This window comes from Elaeis guineensis, chromosome 3 (assembly GCF_000442705.2).
Source record: "Elaeis guineensis isolate ETL-2024a chromosome 3, EG11, whole genome shotgun sequence".
NCBI lineage: Eukaryota > Viridiplantae > Streptophyta > Magnoliopsida > Arecales > Arecaceae > Elaeis > Elaeis guineensis.
The window spans coordinates 125703446-125718956 of record NC_025995.2 but is presented as its reverse complement, the minus strand read 5'-3'; positions in this window follow the sequence as shown (position 1 = coordinate 125718956).

Below are 15511 nucleotides of genomic sequence, written 5' to 3'. Positions count from 1 at the left end.
CGACGATTTGACACCTTTACGGTGACTCTGACAGTCTACGGTGAATTGACAATTCTTCAATTGTCCGCGCCATTAATGACGGCGCCATACCACGCTCCACTATATATATCGGGGAAGGCAACAGTGCTAGGGGCTCCGAGGAAAAAAACTCCCAGGCTTGCTCTCTCTCTCTCTTTCCCTCTCTCGATTGAGCTCTCTGTCTTCTTTTCACTGTTGCCCAGTCTCCTCTCTGACTTGACCGTCGGAGGGTCCCCGCCGGAGCCGCCTCCGATCAGTGCGGACTTTCTTTTGCAGGCGTTCGTTCCCGGTGACCAGGCGACGAGAGGATGGCCGCAACAGATTGGCGCGCCAGGTAGGGGATACGCAAGCAGTAGATACTAATGACAAAGACAAGAGCTCAACGATCGAGAGTCACCGGGTCGGCGAGACGCTCTTCCCGCCGGAAAAAGACCTCTCCGCCACCCTCCGCGGCGGAACCTAGCTCCTCGCACCCCGCGGTCACCACGGAGGCGCAGATCGCGGCGATCGTATGGCAGATGACCGTGCTGACGGACGCCGTCAAAAGCCTCCAGCAACAACCGGCACGGCTGCCGCCATCACCGTCGGGCAACCAGCGGCGCGTCCGATGCCCTCCAGGAGCAGCCGCCGACGCCTGCGCCGATCTCCGTCATCTCCGCGGGAGCGCCTGCCACAGCGCTCTCACAGAGGAGAGGAGGCACGGCCGCGGCGCGATGCCCATCGGTCCCAGCAGCTTTCTCCCTCCCAGCTGGAACGTGTAAGGAGGGAGAAGCGACCGCGGACGACGTCCGCCTCCCTCTCGAAATTTTCCGGAGACTCCACTCCTGGGGTCTCCCAGCACCAACGGACGGACGACTACGAACGTCGGTTCGAAAAAATCGACCATCGGCTCGCGCAGTTGCAGATGGATGGGCAGAAGTCTTCGAACGACGTTGACTTCCAGACCGCCCAACCTCTCTCCCGACTCATCCTTGACGAACCGATCTCCGGTCGGTTCAAGATGCCGCACGTGGAGCCCTACGACGGCTCCACTGACCCAATCGACCACCTGGAGAGCTATAAAGCTCTCATGACGATTTAGGGGGCAACCGACGTTCTCTTTTGCATCGGCTTCCCCGCCACGCTCCGCAAGGCTGCCAGGGCCTGGTACTCCGGTCTTCGGTCGGAAAGTATCCACTCCTTCGGACAACTCGAGCACTCTTTCGTGGCTCACTTCAGTACCAGCCGGAAGCCGCCGCGAATGTCGGACAGCCTCTTCTCCCTCAAACAAGGAGAAAATGAGACGCTCCGACACTTTGTGGCGCGATTCAATACGGCCACGCTCGAGGTCCGGGACCTCAACGAAGACATGGCCATCTCAGCCATGAAACGGGGACTGAGGGCGTCCCGATTCACCTAATCCCTGGATAAGACCCTCCCCCGCACATATGCCGAACTGCTGGAGCGCGCGTACAAGTATATGCGCGCGGACGAAGGAGCCTCCGACCGGCGCTCAACCGAGTTCAAGGGTCCGAAGGAAAAGCGAAGGAAGGGTCGGGACCCCGCCGAATCTAGCAGACCCCCGACCGATGGTCGGGTCTCGCCCCCGTGACGAAACCAAAAGTCGCCCCGACGGCAGACTCCAAGGCCGACACGCCCCAGGTATGACTCCTATACTCCACTCTCCGCTTCCCGTGCGCATATTTTGATGGAGATCGAGGGGGAAGAATACCTGCGACGGCCTCCACCTCTGAAGGCAAAAGGCCTCAATCGACAGAAGTACTGTCGATTCCACCGGGGCCACGGCCACAATACCGAGCAATGCATCCAGCTTAAGGATGAGATCGAAGCTCTCATCCACCGACGATATCTCGATAAATTTTGGAGGAACCCGCCGACTCGTTCAGTGGCCGACCGACAACCCCAGCCGACTGAGGAAGCGACGACTAATCAGCCGACGGCCGGGGTCATCAATATGATTTTCAAACGACTTGGCCCGGGGATGACTACTGGAGAGGAGCCCACGAAGAAGCTGCGCCCGGACGACGCGATTACTTTTACGGAGGAAGACGTTCGGGGCGTCCAAACTCCCCACGACGATGCTGTTGTTGTCTTGGCAACAATAGCCAATTATGATGTAAAAAGAATTTTTTAGATAATGGAAGTTCAACAAATATTTTGTTTTACTCGACCTTCTCCCGGATGCGACTATCAACCGACCGACTCAAGAGGGTCCCTGCGCCCTTGGTAGGCTTTGCCGGGGATGCCGTCACGACGGAAGGTGAAATTACCTTGCCCGTGACGGTCGGCACCGAACCACGGCAAAGCACAGTTCATTTGACTTTCGTGGTTGTCCAAGTACCTTCGGCCTACAACGCCATATTGGAAGACCCGGACTTAACACCCTCAAGGTGATCGTCTCGACATACCATCTCCTAGTTCGGTTTCCGACCAGGAACGGAGTCGGGGAGATGCGTGGAGACCAACAGCTCGCTCGCCGATGCTTCCAGATCTCCGCTCGGAGCAACAAGTCGAGGGGCTCCCTGACGATCGACAAACTGGACCAACGGGAGGAGGAAGAACGGAGCTCGCCGGTCGAACAGCTCGTGTCAGTCCCGATTGCGGAAAACCCCGACCGGAAGGTTTGGGTCGGGTCTCAACTACCCGACCCAGAACGGCAACGGTTGACGGAGCTGCTGACGGCCAACGCCGACATATTTGCTTGGTCGGCAGCAGATATGTCGGGCATCCCCCCAAGACAATAACCCACCGACTCAACATCGACCCGACGATGAGGCCGGTGAGGCAGAAGAAAAGGTCTTTTGCTCCCGAAAGACAGAAGGCCATCGACGAAGAAGTGGACAAGCTGCTCGAGGCGGGCTTCATCAGAGAAGCCACATATCCCGATTGGCTCGCCAATGTTGTCATGGTCAAGAAAGCCAACGGAAAGTGGAGGATTTGTATTGACTACACCGACCTGAATCGGGCCTGTCCAAAAGATAGCTTTCCACTTCCAAAGATCGACCAGCTGGTGGATGCGACGTCCGGATTTCGACTGCTCAGCTTCATGGACGCCTTTGTCGGGTACAACCAGATCCGGATGGCGCCCGAAGACGAGGAGCACACTGCCTTCGTGACCCCCAAGGGCCTCTACTGTTACGAGTGATGCCCTTCGGGCTGAAGAACGCCGGCGCCACCTACCAACGACTTGTCAATAAGGTCTTTAAAGACCAGATCGGGCAACAACATGGAAGTATATGTGGATGACATGCTGGTGAAAAGTGCGCAGATTCCGGATCATGTTCAGGATCTCGAAGAGACCTTCCGCACTCTACGACAACATCGAATGAAGTTGAATCCGACTAAGTGCGCTTTTGGGGTGACCTCAGGGAAGTTTCTCGGATTCCTGGTTTCTCAGCAAGGGATCGAGGCCAACCCTGAGAAAATAAAAGTGATCATCGATATGTGTCACCCAAACACCAAGAAGGAGGTCCAGCAACTGAACGGAAAGATCGTTGCCCTCAGCCGATTCATCTCTCGATCGGCTGAAAGGTGCCTCCTGTTCTTCAAAACTCTGAGGCAGGCGAAGGACTTCTCTTGGTCGGACGAGTGCCAACGGACCTTCGAGGATCTGAAGAGGTACCTGGCTTCCCCGCAGCTGCTAGTAAAATTGGGGGTCGGGGAGACATTGTATCTCTATTTGGCCACCTCCCCAGAGGCGGTCAGTTCGGTGCTCGCTCGAGAAAACGAGAGCCGAACCCATCAACCCATCTACTATACCAGCAAAGTGCTCCGCGGTGCGGAAGCCCGGTATTCGAAGATGGAAAAGATGATTTTCGCCCTGACCGTCTCCGCACAGCGACTCCGACCATACTTTCAGACGCATGCCATTGTGGTTCTCACCAACCAGTCCCTGAGGGCGATATTGCGCCGATCTGATACCTCAGGACGACTAGCGAAGTGGACGATGAAGCTTAGCGAGTTCGACATACAGTACCGACCGCGATCTGCCTTAAAGGCCCAGGTCCTGGCTGACTTTGTCGCCGAATGCCCGACGGCCGACCAAGGGTCGGAAGGTATGGACCCGGCACGAGATGCGGTCTTCGAGCCAGACCCGGTCTCCACCTGGGTACTGCACATCGACGAAGCTTCGAACGCTCAAGGGAGTGGGGTTGGGTTCCTGCTCACCAACTCGGACGGGGTAGTCACCGAGTACGCCCTCCGATTTGACTTCAAAGCCTTCAATAACCAAGCCGAGTATGAAGCGCTCTTGCCGGCTTGAGGATGGCGAAGGAACTTGGGATCGACAGCCTCCGGGCGTTCTCCGATTCTCAACTGATCGTGGGGCAGGTCAAAGGTGAATTCGAGGTGTGAGACCCAGCCATGGCAAAATATCTCCAGAAAGTGAAGGATCTCGTGACACGCCTTAGATATTTCAAAATTTTCTACATCCCTAGGATGAAGAACGCCCGGGCCGATGCACTCTCCAGACTGGCGACCTCGGCTTTCGACTCTTTGGGCCGGACGTTCGTGGAGAACCTCGAGCAGCCGAGTATCGACCGGGCCGAAGAGACGCTACAACTGACAGCTGAACCAAGCTGGATGGACCCGATTGTCCGGTTCCTGACCGACGGGATCGGCCCTGAAGATCCCACGAGGCCAGGCGGCTCCGATGGTCGGCCTCCCAATATGTGATCATGGATGGCCGACTCTATAAAAGGTCGTTCTCCCTTCCCTTGCTCAGGTGCTTGGGATCGACCGACGCAGATTATGCTCTCCGGGAAGTGCACGAAGGAATCTACGGAAGTCATCTGGGGGGCAAATCCCTAGCCTACAAAGTCCTGCGACAGGGTTACTATTGGTCCACCATGAGGAAGGACGCGGCTGAGTTGGTCCGAAAATGTGAATCTTGTCAGAAGTACGCCAACGTACAGCACCGATCGGCTAGCCAATTCGCTCCTATTATCGCTCCATGGCCCTTCACTCAGTGGGGAGTCGACATTCTCGATCCTTTCCCTCCAGCATCGGGTCAAAGAAGGTTCATAGTCGTCGCCATCGACTACTTCACCAAGTGGGTGGAGGCCGAGCCCCTGGTGCAGATTACCAAACGAAAGATGGAGGACTTCGTCTAAAAATCCATCATCTTCAGGTTCGGATTGCCGCATACCATCATCACCGACAATGGGCGGCAATTCGACAACCAAGACTTCAGAGACTTCTGCGCAAGGTTTCACATCACGCACCGACTAACTTCAGTCGGACACCCACAGTCCAATGGTGAAGTCGAGGTGACCAACCGGACCATACTACACGGGCTCAAAACCCAACTAAATGAAGCCAAAGGCCTCTGGGTCGACGAGCTAGGCTCCGTTCTGTGGGCTTACCGAACGACCCCCCGCGTTCCGATCGGGGAGTCGCCTTTCGGTTTGGCCTATGGGACGGAGGCGATGATTCCACTTGAGATTGGACTGCCATCTACCAGGGTCGAGCGGTATCGAGAGCCGGACAACTCTGATTATCGGAGGGCCGACCTAGACCTCCTCCCCGAACTGCGGAACGAGGCCCAACTTCGCATGGCTTCATACCGACAGATTGTAGCCCGATATTACAACGCCAAGGTCAGACCAAAGCTTTTCAGGCCTGGTGACTTAGTCCTGAGAAAGGCAGAGGTCTCAAAGCCCCTGGACCAAGGGAAGCTGGCTCCGAACTGGGAAGGGCCCTACACGGTAGCAGACACCTATGGGCCGAGGGCTTACCGACTGGAGACTCTGGAAGGGAAACCCATTCTCCGGACCTGGAACGCCGACAACCTAAAGTTGTATCACCAATGAACCTTGTACTTGTTCATTCGGAATACAAATCCAGTTCGAAATTTCGGAGTTTCAACTCTTCGACTGACGATCGCGCTCACCAAGAAGGTCGGTCCGACGTCCCGACTCGGACTCGTATCCGCGTGAACCGACGCCCGACCGCCAACGATGTACGAGCGCTCACAAAGCCATCCCGTGACGGAGTGACACTCCTCTACGTCGAACTTCGGCCAGACGTCGGCTAACCGACTGAGCCCGACCAAAGAAAGGCGAAATGCCTACGCGACCGCCCTCGCAACTTACTGACCGAGCTATGGCTGGTCGAAGGATATTCGGCTTATCACCGTCTATCACACAATGCGACCTCAATCGCATTCATGACTCACCGACCGAGCTACGACCGGCCGGAAGATATTCGGCTTACCTCCGTATATCATGAGGCACAGTATAAATTCCCGACACAAGGATATCAGGATCTGACTTATCGTCGATCCCCCGACTAAATGCGCCGGACGACATTCGACTGAACGCGTCGGAAGAGACCTGACTGCCAAACCATTATCCGGCGGTCGGTCGGCTTTCGACTCAACGAACGCGCCCGACTCACGGCATGGGGAAGGATGCCCGACTTACGACCTCGACCATCGGAGGCCGATCCAAAGTCGGGACTTGTTCTACCTTCATGGTGGCACGAGTTGCCAAACATCTTAACCGATCTATATGGGTTAGCGACTTACGTGTTCGGATGCATTCTACAACACGTGAGAAAAGAGAAAAACAGGCAAAGGAAAAAATTTAAGTCCAAGACTTTGATTTCATTAGAGATCAAAATAGGCTTTACAAAATCGGGCCGAAGTCCGGTTACAAGTGTTCTAAGAAAAACAAAAAGGATAAAAGAGGACGAGGCCACGGTCATCCTTCCGAGTCAATCTCCTCGACCGACGGAAGCTCGGGGATGACCGACGTGTCCACCGCGATCGACACTTGGTCGACAGTCGGAACAGGATCGTCGGTCGGCAACGGACTGGCGGTCGGCGTCGGATCATGAGTCGCGGCCGTCTCTCCTTCGGCAATCTATTCCTGGACGGCCTCTCCCGCCACGGTGACACCTCCCGACGACGGGTCGGCCATCTCTTCCGTGGCTTGGTCCTCGACTCCCGACGGGACGATGCTGCTGAGATCCAGCTCCGGGTACAGGGCTTGAACCATGTTCCGACCATCCTCGTACCCCACCCGGTACGACGCGAAGCCGGACTCCAACATCTCCTCTCGGTACTGGTCGGTGCCGCGAAAGTCGTCCACCGCCCGACTCGCCGACTCCTTCGCCGACCTTGCTTTCGCTTTCGCCCGACCAAGAGAGTCCTTCGCCGACTCCGCCTTTGCCTTCGCTATGTCAGCGTCGGCCTGGGCGATCGACAGGTCCTCCTCAGCCCTGGCGAGCTTCTCCAGACTGACCCGGAGCTGCTCGCGTTCGCCCTCGAGTTCGACGGCGACGCCGTCCCGCTCGCGCCGCAGACGGTGCGCAGTCCGACCCTTGCGTTAGGCTTCTTTTCAGGCCGACTTGAGCTCGGACCCGAGACGAGAGACCTCGTCCACCAACTTCGCCTCCCGACCGGTCGACTGTTTCAGGTGTTCGACCAGCATTGCCCGATCGGCTTTGGCGGCCGCCGCTCTGTCCTTCCAAGCCGCCCGGATGTTCCCGAATCTCCGGTACCTGGCTTCAAGTTCAGACATGGTATAGATCAGCTGCGAACGCGGGCACTACGTCAGGAAAATGAAATAATGAAGACACTAAAGAAAGGGGAGGCGAAGTAAAACTTACCCCAACCATGGTCGGGTAAAACGAAGATAGCATCTCAGTTACTTGCCGAGACCTCAGCACCTCCACGTCGGCCGAGAGGAGGATCCCCTGGCACAGCCTCCTGGCCAGGTTGTGGTCGGCCAGCGCCGACGCTCCTTCGGGGAACTGAGCGCTGGGCGGCACAGTGCGACTCCCCGACCTTGTGTCGTCAGCGGGGTCCATCGGGGCTTTCCCCCGATCGGCCACCCCAGCCAGCGGATCCGATAAGGATGGGATGCTCGAGTTCGATGCGGCACCCCCCGTTGCAGCCGCAGACGCCATCAGATGGTGTTCGGGTTCCCGAACGATATCCGACGCCACACCCGCCGACGAAGCCGCCGACGTCCCTTCAACCGCTTCCTCCGCCCGCCATTCCTCCGGTTGCACCGTCGGAGCCGCGAGTGCTATCACCGGCTCCGACTGGTCGGTCGCCGACGCCTCGACGGTCGGCACCGCTGTGGAGGGTTTCTTCGGCGGTCACGAAGATCCGACCCCCGATGCCGGCCTCTTCTTTGCCGCATACTGCCAGATTTCGACGTCGGTCGGCCTCATCCTCGGTGGTGTCCCTGCGATGCCGACAGAAATATTAATATAAGCAAGAGAACGAAAGCCAAATGAAGAGACGATCGGTGGATCGGGCGATACCTAGACGGGGGACCAAGCTCAGGCCAGCGTCATAGAGGGCTTGTTCGGTAACAAGCTCCCTCTGCTTCGGGACCGACATGTCCTTGAGTCGGTGGAAGTCCTCCCGGTCGTCCGCCTCCACCCGGCTGTTCTCATTCACCTCGGTTCGGGGCACGCCCCAGTGAGAAGGGAAGCCCCAGGGAGAAGAAGTTGAAACAAAGAAAAACTGGTTCTTCTACCCGTGGATGGACGATGGAAGGCCAGTGATGAAGGAAAGACCCTTCCGGGGGTTGAAGAGCCACCACCCTCGGACCTTAGGGTGGGGTCGGAGGATAAAAAATGCCCGGAAGAGAGAGATACGAGGGTTGGTCGGCAGAAGCTGACACAACAGGGCGAAGCTGATTATTAGACGGACAGAGTTCGACGCCAGTTGCGCCGGACAAAGTCCGTAATAATCCAGCAGATTCCGGACGAACTCCAAAATCGGAAGTCGAAGACACGCGCGAAGATCTTCGACGTACAGCGCCACCTGGCCCGACGGAGGGTTGTTAACCCGACCGCCGACCCCGGGGGCGGAAAGTTGGAACTGCTTCGGGATACGATACTGATCCCGAAGCCGATCAACGTTCGGCCCCGAAAGCGAGGAAACCTCAACTTCCGGAGCCGACCGAGGGTCATCGGTCGGGTTTCCTGACCGATCCCCCCGAGATGAGTTTCCGGCCATCGCACCAGAACCAAGAAAGGCGAGACCAAAGAAGAAGGAAACGGAAGGAAGGAGGTTTAAAGGAAAGCTAAGGCAAAACAGGAGGAAGCACGAACCCCGGGTGGACCCTTGCGAGAGCGAAAGAGAAGGCAGCTGCCGGCGACGACGGAAGAAGCACTCGGGCAGAGTCTCCGCAGCAAATCATCAAAGATGGGGCTTCAAGCGCAAGTGGTCCTATATATATAGGGCCGTTCGATGGCCAAGATGACCCCACGCCGACCGAGATCCCCCGGGTGGGCGACACGTGGCGGCATCCTGGGAAGGCCGCACCGCCTTCATTAAATACAGAGGACGCCGGCCCAACGACCTCCGACACGTGGCGAAAGGGCCACGGTTCAGAGTGAAATCGCCCGCGGCGATTCACGTTCCCGATGGGAGCCTGACAGCGCCCCGCGTTCCCAGAACCGGTGCTGGGCGGCGGTTTGCATTCCCCAAAAAAGCACCAGACGCCCGGTCGTCTGACACCGAATCGTCTGACGCCCGTCGTCTGACATCGAATCGTCCGGCGCCCGATCGTCTGACTTCGAATCGTCCGGCACCCAATCTCCTGACACCTAATCGTCCGGCACCCAATCGCCTAGCACCGGATTGTTTGACGTCCCATCATCAAACAACGGGACGTCTGACATCGACCTGATCGGGCCATCTGTCCGTGTGATCGGCAAACTCGATCCAGGACGTGGCAAGGAATCCACTCCTTTTGCCTGCGTGGTGGCACGGGGTAATGCGACATCAGGCTTAGGAGTGAGGGGGGCAACTGTTGGGATATACCGACTGACCGGCCGACCGACCGATCGATCGACCGACCGGCCGACCTTCCGATCGACCGACCGACTGAAATCGGCCGACCAACCGAAGGTACGTCGGTCGGGCAGACCCTTTCTGCCCTCCCGACCGACTGTATCAGGAGGTCCGATGCCCGACTCCCACGACACGCCCGACTGACCGTCGGAGGGTCCGAATCTCTACCCGACGCCCCTCAGCTGGCCACCGACCCAAGGTCGGTCGACTCCTCCGATCGCCTTACTACTGTCAGAGACTATCGGTCCTGACAACAGCATGCGGCACTGCTGCCTAGGGGCATTATCCCACCTAGAGCATGGTCAACCCTAGCGATTTGACAGCCCCACGGTGATTTGACACCTTTACGGCGACTCTGACAGTCTACGGTGAATTGACAATTCTTCAATTGTCCGCGCCATTAATGACGGCGCCATACCACGCTCCACTATATATATCGGGGAAAGCAACAGTGCTATGGGCTTCGAGGAAAAAAACTTCCAGACTTGCTCTCTCTCTCTTTCCCTCTCTCGATTGAGCTCTCTGTCTTTTTTTCACTGTTGCCCAGTCTCCTCTCTGACTTGACCGTTGGAGGGTCCCCGCCGGAGCCGCCTCCGGTCAGTGCGGATTTTCTTTTGCAGGCGTTCGTTTCTGACGATCAGACGATGAGGTGATTGGCCGTAACAGTATATATCTACAAAGACAACTTGTATAACGTAACCAAGACTCTATATTTGAGCTGGAGCACAACAACAGCTCTTGTGAATCCATTTGCATATCCACTGGCATTACTTAATGGCACAAATCTATGCCCTTGTACCAGGTTTTATAGGGTTAATCCCGTGACTTGATATATATGTTTGACACCCTGGTGGAGAGGAAAGTACAATTCTCTGTTTTTTTTTTTTTTTTGTGAAGGGATGACCTTCATTAGCACAACAAGCTCCGTTCAGATTAGTTACAAAAAGCCTGTAGAGCACTGAAAGTCCACAGGCCAACATTGAGATGAGTATAGAACTTTGCAAAAGTGGCATTATGGTACTGCTTAGATTGAGCAAGGATAAAAGAAAGATACAATAAGATTAAAGTATGAAGAACTATGCAATAATAAGTGTATAAACTATAATCTGACTGTCTTCCCAAAATGAGACCGAAGCTGAATAAGCTGTCTTGCTGTGAATTGATTTGTAACAGACTCTGTAGCTCTGATCGAAGTATCCTGAGTTGAGTAATGATAAAGTAGTTGGTATAGAGAAGGAAAGATGAAACAGAATACTGCTCCCAAACTATTGGACAGAACAAATACATCAACCTCAGCAAGTAACATGATGGTGTGGTAGAAGACTGTGTAGCTATGCTGACTTCTAGATACATTGAAAGTTAGCCCTATGCAGGTATAATTCCACAGTAAGAATCTGCATATATTGTGCCAAACACGAAGACAGGTCTGTGAAGAGTGGACTGCAGGAAGAAGGACAATGTAATAATGAACCATAGGATTCCCAACCAACTGCAGTATAGATTGATATAAAATCCTTAACAGCAAGCACCAACGTTGAAGAGTTTTTGATACCCTGTAACTGAATTCAGCACCCATCCTCCAATCTGACACACGTCTGACATGAATAATGGCTTCTTGATTGTTTACAATTATGAGATGAAAGCATATAAAGCTTATATTCTCATAGGATAAGGAGATGTAGAGCAGACATGAAGAAAATTGCTGAAATATAGTCAATAACAATCTCAGAAGAACCCAACGATCCATTAGAAAGGAGATCGGTGAGTAAGAGGAAGTGTGAGAACGATGAAGCCTTCTAGGTAGCCGGTCTGCAAAATGCAAATCCATACAGACAGAAAAAAAAAGATAGAGACGGCAATACAAGTAGCTTTGAAAATGCATTAGGGGGTATTTGGTTCGCAACTAGAATTAGAAAGGGAATGAAAATCGAAATGGCTTGGAATCAGAATCGGAATAGTCAAATCCCTCAAAGCATTTGGTTCATGATCGGAATCGAAATCGAAATGGAAATTTGAATCTATAGAGGAGAGTAGAGACTGAGTTCTATATAGATTGAGCCATTCCCATTTCACTCTGAAATCGGAATCGGAATGAAACTCGTCCCAACCAAATGGTGGGAATGAGAGTCACCCATTCCGATTTCGATTCCAAATCTCCATTCCCCTCAACCAAATGCCCTTTAAGTATTGGCTTAGACACATTAATGCTTCCTTTGATAAAGCAGTTGAGCACAATCAGCCTGCAGCAGGGCATTGAGGTCAGATGGTAGCAAATCACCTGTGACAAAGGTACAATCAGCTATTAAGGCCTTACGAGCCATATAATCCGTCAGCTGGTTGCTTCTCGACAAATATGTGAGACCTTAACCAAAGGCCTGGAAGTAAGCCAAAGCTTTATGTCATATAACAAGGGAGAATGAGTATGATTGGGAGCTTTTGAGGTTAACCACCGAACCATCGTTAAGAAGTCTCCTTCCAGCCAAAAATTATGTTGATGGAGTTCATTAATAGCCACTTTTATACCCATCGATGCAGCTGTAAGTTCTGCTATAGGTACAGATGAGTATGTGATAAGTTTATCTTGTGCCTTAATTAGAGTTCCAGCATGGTCCCGGATCACAAAACCAGCAGTTGTCCTATTTCCTTGAACAGTTGCGTCGAAGTTTATTTTCAAGATTCCAAGGGCAGGGGGTGACCAGCATATTGTGGATGGTTTAAGGATAAAAACGAGTCACCCCAGCTCCCTGACGGAGATCTTAAGCAGTTCAAATTGAGATTGTTGGGTGATGTCTGGCCAGGACACCACCTCCCAAGATCCTTTCAGTATCACGCGATGCAGCAGGAAGAAAGAAGAAACAAAACAAAAGGAAAAACAATCAAAATACGTGGATCAGCCACAAAAGAGCTCGCCTCCACGGGGCATGCAAACTTCACTATGAAAAGAAAATTTTACAAGAGGAGACTTCACCCTCAACCCTTGTACACCCAATTCTCTCTCACATAAAGTTTCCCTCACAAAAGCTCTCTCTCTCTTGAAGACCCCCCTGAATCCCTGAAGAGCCTGGCGACCGCTGTCCAGGAGCCTCCTACTCCTTCTCTCACAGCACCCTAGTCTCTCTCTCTCTCTTCAATCGGGTTCGTACGGCTGTACGGCGAGAAACCCGAGCCCCACTTCTCTGTTTCACGCACAGCCCTTTTAAAGGCTTAAACGAGACTTTAAACCTTGATTAGAGAGGGTTTAGGAGTCCTAAACAAAGCCAAGAAACCCCCCTGACCGTCGGATCAAGACCGGAAGCCCTCTGGGCCGTTGGATCGCGCTCCGGTCCACGGAATAATGCCGTGGACCGTGAGAAACGAGTGGGAAACGCCCACGCGGTCCACAGACCGCGCCGTGGAACACCCGATCCACGGTGGACCGGGGCAAGGGGGCCAGCAGGCCTGGGTCGCGCGTCCCGCGCGGGCCTGGGCCTGGGTCAGCCCGCGCGCGGGCCTGGGCCGCGCCTGCGCGCGGGCCTGCGCGCGCCTGGGCAGCGCGCCCCGCTGGGCCGCGCGCCGCCTGGGCCCCGGGCCCCCACCGCGCGGGCCTGGGTCGCGCGTCCCGCGCGCCACGGCCTGCGGCCGCGCCGCTGCCGCCCGCCGCCGGTCGCCGGCGGTCCTCCGCCGCCTCGATTCTCATGCCGACTTCATAAGCTCGTATCTCCTCCATCCGAGCTCCGTTTCAGGTGATCTTGGTCTCGTTGGACTCCATTTTTCGCCGCAAACCTCGCTGTGGGCTCAATGTGGGCTGAATCTCGAGGCATCAAATTCTAACAATCTCCACCTCGACTCGATATTCGGCCTCCTTCAAACTCCGAGAGCTTCTGGATCTCCTCGCCCCCATGCCCTGGGGCAATTGCCTGCTGATCATGGATGGGCAAACATGGGAGTCGAGCCAGGCTGCTCGATCCCATCTCCGTCGTATGCTGTGCTCCTCCTGACCTGAGACCTGCTCGGAGCATCATCCTGCGGTAATAGGAATCTTACCTTGCGACGTCGCCTCTCATCCTCCCGAGTCTCCTGTCTCGTGCCCGATCCGTCTCCTGGAGCTCCACCTCGCTCTGGGCTCCACCTGCTCGGCCACCTCGCACTGGGCTCCCTGCCAGGTAATAATGTCCTCTGCTCCCCTTCTTCCCCTCCAGCACAATCCTATCGCCGCGTAGCACCCTCAGGATTCCTCCACCAGCTACCATCCTGTAGCCTCTCGAATCCAGTCTGCTAAGTGAGATAAGATTCCGCCTGAAATTGGGTATGTATCGGACCTCCCCCAATCTCCTCACTGCACCGTCATGTGTCCTCCAGCTGACCGTCCCAATACCTCTGATCGCACAGCTCGATCCATCCGGCAGATATACAGTGCCCTCACTGTTCTCCAGGGAGTCAAACTGCTCCTCTCTGCAACATACATGATAGGGGCATGCAGAATCTAATATCCACTGCTGGAAAGAAGCAGATACCTCGTCAGATATCTCAAAGACATCTCCATCTAAATCACTGCTGGCCGTCGCTACAGCAGCCACCGTCCGATTTTTCAGTTGAGGGCAATCTCTGGCTAAATGCCCCAACTCCTCACACCGGTAACATCTGATTTTGCTTAAGTCCTCTTGGACTTAAACCGCCCTCGTTGCGATCTCCTGTCGCTCCGTCTACCGCCTCCTGCACCTCCAGAAGTCACCAAAGCTGAGCTATCGACACCTGAGCTCGAAGCTGGGTTCTCCCTCCTGAGAACCTCGTTCTGGAGTATCGCCATGGTGACCTCGTCCATCTTGATAGTGCTCTTCCCCACTAGAAGAGCAGTCACCAAGGACTCGTACGAAGGAGGAAGCGACGCCAGCAAAACCAGCGCCCTGGTCTTCTCCTCAACGTTCTCGCCAACGCTGAGAAGGTCGGTGAGGATCTTCTGGAAGTGGCTCAGATGCTCCTGCACGCTCTGTCCCTCAGTCATCCGCAGTTGGTGAAACTGCCTCCAGAGGAAAAGAGTGTTGGTGAGAGACTTCGCCATGTACAACTCCTCGAGCTTCGACCACAGCACCGTCGGAGAAATCTCGCTCAGCACATGGATCACCACCTCATCCGTCAGGTACATGCGGATGGAACTCACCGCCTGCATCTGTAGCCGTTTTCAATCCCGCACCTCCATAGTGGTCGGCTTCTCGTCGCACAAGAGAGCATCGATCAACCCCTGTTGGATGAGCACGTTCTTCACCCTTGCCTGCCACAAGGAGAAATTGCTCTTACCATCGAACTTGTTGATCTCCATCTTGATTGTTCCTATTTTCTCCATCTTCGATCTTGCTCACCACCACTGCAATCTGCGTCCTTGTACCGCCTTGCTCTGATACCACTTGTTGGGTGGATGTCTGGCCAGGACACCACCTCTCAAGATCCTTTCAGTACCACGCGATGCAGCAGGAAGAAAGAAGAAACAAAACAAAAGGAAAAACAATCAAAATATATGGATCAGCCACAAAAGGGCTCGCCTCCACGGGGCATGCAAACTTCACTATGAAAAGAAAATTTTACAAGAGGAGACCTCACCCTCAACCCTTGTACACCCAATTCTCTCTCACATAAAGTTCCCCTCACAAAAGCTCTCTCTCTCTTGGAGACCCCCCTGAACCCCTGAAGAGCCTGGCGACC